At 46.0% G+C, this 7,222-nt stretch overlaps 1 long non-coding RNA gene across 1 annotated transcript; it reads right to left on the bottom strand.

Moving 5' to 3' along the window:
• Positions 1-3,409: 3,409 nt before the first annotated feature.
• LOC137216798 (uncharacterized) lies at positions 3,410-6,798 on the bottom strand. The gene is made up of 5 exons (XR_010939860.1): positions 6,716-6,798; positions 6,635-6,661; positions 6,127-6,208; positions 4,904-5,123; positions 3,410-3,610 (listed from the first exon to the last, which is right to left on the bottom strand). It is a non-coding gene; the product is annotated as an uncharacterized lncRNA (long non-coding RNA).
• Positions 6,799-7,222: the final 424 nt, after the last annotated feature.

The raw sequence follows: 7,222 nt of genomic DNA, 5'->3' as shown, positions 1-7,222 counted from the left end.
GAGAGAGAGGGAAGAGTCAACTTTTAGGTACCTCTTCGAAACGTTTTAAACTCATTTTCTTCATAGATTTGGGGATGAAATCAATTCCTTATCTATAAACACACATAATTCATTGCTCAGACTTCTAAGAAATGTACATTTTATGCCTCAAAGCCGATCCTACTATATGATGTGATTCACGGGACTGGATAATACCACATTGCACAAAACACCATTGTCTGAGAATCCTGCCCTGTTAGACTTGTAAACGTGTTCTCATTTGTATTCCTTGGAGTTATAAGCATCTGAAACTAGGCGGCTTAGAGTAAAAGTGATTCTTCATCACTAACTTTAGTGTCATTAGCATATCCCTAACTGGGACAGAACACTGTTTCCAACTCCAGCACCCACCCTACCCCTCTGTTTTTCTCCCAATGGTCACCTCTCAGGTAGTGGAATAAAAGGAGAGTTTTTGGATCAAATCCTTTCAGAAGATGGGGCCATAACCAAGGAAAATATCAGAATACCCTAAGCTTTCCTGGACGAGGCAGAGAGGGACAAGACAGATCTTTTCCTAGAAGAAGCACAAAGTTTTCAAGGCAGAAGGACTCACTGAAAACATATTTTATACATGAGGATACAGGAAAACCCACAAACACCCAGAGAAGCAGGAAATGCAGGATTTGTCCCTGATTGATTTAGGGACCGTCTGTCAGAGACTCAGAGAAGCCTGATATGTTAGAGCTACAGCAAACCCTCAGAGCAGCAAGCCTGAGCTTCCTCCCTCAACATGAGAGGCTTCAGGTGCATCCATGTGGATAACGTAGCCCACTTGTCCTGTTACCTGGATACGCAGCCTTCACCTCGTAGATACCTCTCAGCCCTGAGAGTATAACACTGACAGTGCCACTCAGCCCTCAGAAGCACAGACGCAGTGAAGAGGAACACACATGTCTCTTGGGGCTTGGGACATGGGGCCACCTGGGGAGTAAATTCAGGGCCCTAGGTAACTGGAGCTCGGTAAGGGCCAGGGACATGGACTCCGAGCATGCACCAAAACAGGCTTATCTCAAAAAGAGGTGTGCATGCGTTTGTCTAAAGTGAACCTCCCGGGACTTCCCTGGCAGTCCAGTGGTTAACACTCTGCTCCCAATGCAGGGGACACGGGTTCCAACCGTGTTCGGGGATCTAATACCCTGCATGCCACACGACGTGGCCAAAAAATAATAATAAATAAATAAAGTGAGCCTCCGAAAATTCTTCAGCCCAGGTAAAGGCCTTTAATATTCACTATTAACTATAGTTAATACGCTAACTATATTAACACAGAAATACACACACACACTCCCTGCTGGCATGGCATGAACCATAAGGAACCAAACCAATTTGAGGACTTTCCAGGGACCCTACATGGATAAATTTCTACTTGGACTGTTCTTTCATTAAACAATGGTGACAAAAGGCCTTGTGCCTTTTGTTGTTGTTGTTCTAGCCATGAGGAATACTCTGTGTTACTACATGATAATGCATTTTAAATGTCAACACCAGTGACAGGGGAAAGTGTTGTGGATACCTTACACTCACTTCACTTTAACAGACCTTTATCAAGCATCTACGAAGAAGAAAACACAGTGCTTTAGGAGAGAGAAATCAATAAAAGCCTTTACGTTCCGAACAAGTCAGAAGCTCACACTTTAGGGAGCTGGGGAGATACACGCATAAATAAATAATGTTAATCTACTCTCCATACGTGAGAAACTAGCATAGAAAACAGAAAGCGGTATTGATGCTAACTAGCAAGCTCTCAAGCAGCCTTAACTGAATGTAGAAATAAGGCCTTCTACCCTCAAACCCCTGGTCCTCCCCTTCTCTGATCCTCTGTTCTGCTCAAGTACCACTTCACATTTTTCCCTTAAAGAGGTTCCAGATACTAGGCCCATTTCCTCTTTTAATTTTCTTTAAATTAGAACATATTTCAGACCTCGACAAAGGTCTGAAAATGCGACACCCATGCAACCATCAGCCGTCTTAAGAAACATAAGCTTACAAATAAAATTGAAACCCAGTGTACCTCTCCCCAACTGAATTCTCCGTCTTTTTCCATAGATTTAACCACTGTCTTAAATAAATTTATTGGTCTCATACACACCTTTCTGCATACTACATATGTATGCATTACTCCTATGTATGCCTTTTACTGCAAATAGATGTATCTATAAACAACCTAGTAATTTTGCATGTCTTTAAACTTCATATGTGCATGGTATCATAATGCTTTTATCGTTTTGGAACTAGGTTTCTCCTTTACCAATTCGTCCCTTCCACTACTGAATCTTTGCCCCTTGTTATAAGCTGAATTGTGTCCCCGCAAAAGACATGTTGAGGTCTTGACCCCCGCAACCTGTAAATGTGACCTTATTTGGAAAGAGGGTATTTGCAGGTGTAATAAAGATCAGATGAGGTCATACTGGATTAGGGTGGGCCCTTAATCCAATATGACTGGTGTCCTTATAAGAAGAGAAAGAACACAGAAACAGAGACACAGGGGAAAACACTATGTAAAGATGAAGAAAGAGAGTGGAATCGTGCATATACAAGCCAAATGAGGCCAAGGATTGACAGCAACCACCAGCAACTAGGAGAGAGGCATGGAACAGATCCTTCCTCCGAGCCTCCAGAAGGAACCAACCCTGCCGACACCTTGACCTCAGACTTCTGGCCTCCAGAACGGTGAGAGAATAAATTTTGGTTGTTTTAAGCCACCTGCTTTGTGGTAATTTGTTACGGTAACCCTAGGAAACTAACACATCCCTCCCGGAGGCCTTTGTGTCTCAGGCCCCTGAGAATTCTAGTGTCTTCCTCAGTCCAGATCTTACCATCCTGTTCAGTTTACCTGCAATAGTACCAAGTCAGTGAATTAAGGCTGGTCCTTCTGTGGGTGTAGTTAAACGTTTCCCCCATTGCTCTAAAGCAGCAGTTCTGAAACTTTAGTGTGCTTCAGTAGCACTTGGAGGACTTGTAAAAACCTGATGGCTAGCAGCCTACCTTCAGAATATCCAATTCAGCAGGTCTGGAGCAGGGTCTGAGAATTTGCATTTCAAACACTTTCCCAGCAGACGCTGATGCTGCTGCTCCATGGCAGGCCACTAGCACCATCTGGTCTCCAGGCAAGCTAGGTCATCCATCAGTTTCTTTCAGTAACATACACTAGAGGCTGGGCCACCATCTCTATTGCCACACAACTTGTTTATAATCTAATATTTCAATTTATTTGAGGCTGCTATAAAGGGATGTCAAACAGGCTTACCAAATAGTTGAAACAAATCCCTTTCAATGACAGTAAGGTGGGCCGAAATAAATAGAACCAAGATACACTGGAGTCAGTATTATTTAGGTAAAAAAATCCCAACTCTGCAGCTTATCCATGTCAAACAAGCTTTTATTTTCAATGTGAACAATACTGTCAAATTTATCTGTCAAAGGTAAGAATAAAGTCAGATGTCAGTTAATATCATTTTGGGATGTTGAACTTTGAAACAACATTTGTATTGTGGGCTAATGAAAACTAGAATATCTGTGAAGAACAAATTCTTCTTTTCTTTCGCTGTCCACTTCTTTTTATGCCTTCCAACTGTAGGGTGGGAGAAGAGTCAATTAACAATTGAACACCAATAACATGCACCAGGGACTTTCTAACTAGGAGTCAATACTATGAACATCTGTTGGCTCTCCAAGGAGAAAACAAAACGTTTTCTTCATGTAACCCAGACCCTTGGTTGTCATGGTGCACATCATTTCATCACACCAACCTCATCTCTCTCTTGCCCACCACTATAAATGCTAGCTTTTGTTCTTGAAAGGCCACTCTGATTTAAATGTCTTTCCACCTTAAGAGCCTATGCTCCTTACACAAATCATAAATCCCTTATATTCCCAGACCTCTGGTTTCCGTATCTGTAAAATGAGAAAGAGGCTGTTATCAAACATCCGCAGGTGTAAAAATTAAGAAAGGGAGAAAGAAAGAGTGTGATACTGTGAGAGAGAGAGAGATGAGAGAGAGAAAGGAAAAGATGAATGGGTAGAGGAAAGAGAAACTAAGACTGAATTACCAATCAGATAGCCAATAACCTTACTATGGCTAATTTTCTTTTCTTTTGAATAAAAAATCTAAATTGAAGTAATATTTGTGAAATACTCATGAAATGCAGTCTTATTTGAAATCCTTGACTTTTTACTACTTTGTAAGGAGTCACCTTCTCAAAGGCATTGTTATTCCAAGAGACTCCATTTCTGTGGGCAGGTGATGAAGGTACAGCTAGTGCACAGCTTGGTCGCTTTAGCTGCTTCTCCTCGTGGCCACTCTCTAAAAATATAGGTCTCTATATTTTAGACCTCTAAAAAAATATAGGTCTCTATTTCCAGGTCTGATAAATTTCCCATCTGTAGTAGTCTTAAAGCTACAGGACAAAGGACTTGCGCCTGTAAATGAAATACATTTCAGAACACACTGCCTTCTATACCATCTAGAATACAAGTACATTATTAACATTAAACTGTTTTTCCAAAACTAAATTTCATCAATTTTTTCTTATTTACTTTACAAAAATTATTAAAAACATGATAGATAGCTAGTGGGAAGCAGCTGCATAGCACAGGGAGATCAGCTCGGACCTCTGTGACCACCTAGAGTGGTGGGATAGGGAGTGTGGGAGGGAGATGCAAGAGGGAAGAGAAATGGGGATATAGGTATACTAGAGCTGATTCACTTTGTTATAAAGCAGAAACTAACACACCACTGTAAGGCAATTATACTCCAATAAAGATGTTAAAAAGATAAAAAGTAGATTAAGGATGTAAACAAAACAAAACATAAAGCTGTTAGTAACAGGTATATGTCAGGAATGCTTGCACTATTCAATAATACCTGTATTCTCCAGAGCTGCCCTCTGCTGAGACCATATCCAGCTTGGGTCCTTCTTCTGCTTTCTCATTTCCATCCTCTTTCTCTTCATCAGCGTTTCCATACTGATGTTCACTCTCTTCTTTAGTGTCGAATGATACGGACTTTGGCATCACAAGGTGGTGGATAACATTTCCCGGTATAAAATCAGCAGCAGAATCTAGTTCTCTGCCCTCGGGAGGATCTGGAGAAGAGAAATACGTCAGAAAATAAAGAAAGAAATGAAAAGAATAGCTGGCCATGCTCCTACTGGTTGATACAACACTTCCATGGCCCTCACACTTCTGCTGCTTGACAGTTTTCACAACATTTTCCCCCTCTTTCCAGTAGATCTCACACACTGTGCTGCTGATTACTTCTGGCCCTTTGGAGAAGGGATCGAAATCATCTGATCCTGAGAGCTTTTTTGTATGTTTCTGCCAGAACGTCACTGGAAAACGTTCACCCGATTTAAAGACAAATTCTACGGCGAAGCTCATTGATTCCTCAACCACTGAAAAGTGCCCCTGTGCCGTTTCATCATTTTCTCAGGTCATCCTACTGAGAATCTTTACGTTTTTAGAAGCCCGTCAGCCAAAAGTGAGGTATGCCATATGTTTGCCCCTCGGGTGGTAGAAGGCAGCATACTTTTTCTCAAGATCCTAAAGGTCTTTAGAGAATTGGGCTTCTACTTGTGCATATCGTGCCTGAAGGTTTTTGAGAGCTTTGATCCACTGCCTAACCGCCAGAGGCCAGCGCTGAGCGCGGCCTGCCTTTGAGGCCGATGCCCCAGCAGGGGCTGCAAGGGCCTGAGGCCTGGGCCGCCCCTCGCCAGCTTCGGCCCTGTCGTCAGGTCCACAGGCCCCAGCCTCCTAGGACTCGGAGTTATCAGCCAGGACCTCGCCCAACCAGAACTCGGCCTCCACTGCCGCCGCCGCTGGTTCCTATGACTGCTGGGATGCCGCCCCCTCTGCAGGTTCCCACGGCTCCCAGATGGGTCGCCCTCTGCCTCGCACTCGCCTTCCAGCATCTGGTCCCCTCTCTCTCCCGCCTCCCTGGGCTCCCAAGAGCAGCGCGTGACCACCGCGTGGGCGGCGTGCGGCCGGGCCAGGACTCGGACGTTATAATGAATACGGGGTCTAGAAGGGACCGAACCCGCGCAGTGGGGAACTCACAGATACCCGCGACCACTTCTGCGCCCTCCTCACCGTCCTCCTCCTCCTCTTTGTCCACATAGTTCTCGTCCTCTTCCTTGTCTCTGTCTCCCTCCTTCACCTCTTCGTTCTTCTCCTCGTCCTCTTTAGCCTCCTCTGCCTCCTCCACTTCCTCCTCTTCATCCTCCTCCGCCTCCTCCACTTCCACCTCTTCAGCCTCCTCCGCTTCCTCCTCTTCAGCCTCCTCCGCCTCGTCCACTTCCTCCTCTTTAGCCTCCTCTGCCTCCTCCACTTCCTCCTCTTCAGCCTCCTCCACTTCCACCTCTTCAGCCTCCTCCGCCTCCTCCGCTTCCTCCTCTTCAGCCTCCTCCGCCTCGTCCACTTCCTCCTCTTTAGCCTCCTCTGCCTCCTCCACTTCCTCCTCTTCAGCCTCCTCCACTTCCTCCTCTTTAGCCTCTTCCGCCTCCTCCACTTCCACCTCTTCAGCCTCCTCCGCTTCCTCCTCTTCAGCCTCCTCCGCCTCGTCCACTTCCTCCTCTTTAGCCTCCTCTGCCTCCTCCACTTCTTCCTCTTCAGCCTCCTCCACTTCCTCCTCTTCAGCCTCCTCCACTTCCTCCTCTTTAGCCTCCTCTGCCTCCTCCACTTCCTCCTCCTCTTCTGCCTCTTCCTCCCCTTCTACCAGCTGTACATCCCAGTACTCCTCGACTATGGGCTGGGCGACCTCCTGCCCACCTTGCTCTTCCCAAAGGGCTCGCACCACCACCTGTAAGTCCCTAGCGGTGGCGACCCCACGGCCCCTGACGTGCCGTTCTGCAAGCACAACTCGTCCTGGGACTGATACAGGGATGTTGCCCATCCCACTGCCTGCTCTGTTCTGACCACCTGTGGCTGAGCCTTGCTTTTCTGTGGCAGAGATGGCAGGAAAGATGCACCAGTCAGTGCCTCAACCAGAGAAGTGATCCAGCTGCTAGACCTAGTTGGCAGAAATGGCTGCTGATGGGCTAAGTGTCGCTGCCGGCAGCAGAGCCTGTTGGGAGGGGGCGGGGGAGAGGGGCGGGGTGGTGGAAAGCAGACAAGATGGCGGCAGACAACGAAACAGTCTGTGATGGTGGCCTGTGGAGGCCTCGTGACAGGAAGGGTGGGGGGAGGG

The sequence above is a fragment of the Pseudorca crassidens genome, chromosome X (assembly GCF_039906515.1).
Source record: "Pseudorca crassidens isolate mPseCra1 chromosome X, mPseCra1.hap1, whole genome shotgun sequence".
Lineage (NCBI taxonomy): Eukaryota > Metazoa > Chordata > Mammalia > Artiodactyla > Delphinidae > Pseudorca > Pseudorca crassidens.
The sequence above is the reverse complement of the archived record's forward strand: the minus strand, read 5'-3'. Positions and strand labels throughout refer to the sequence as shown.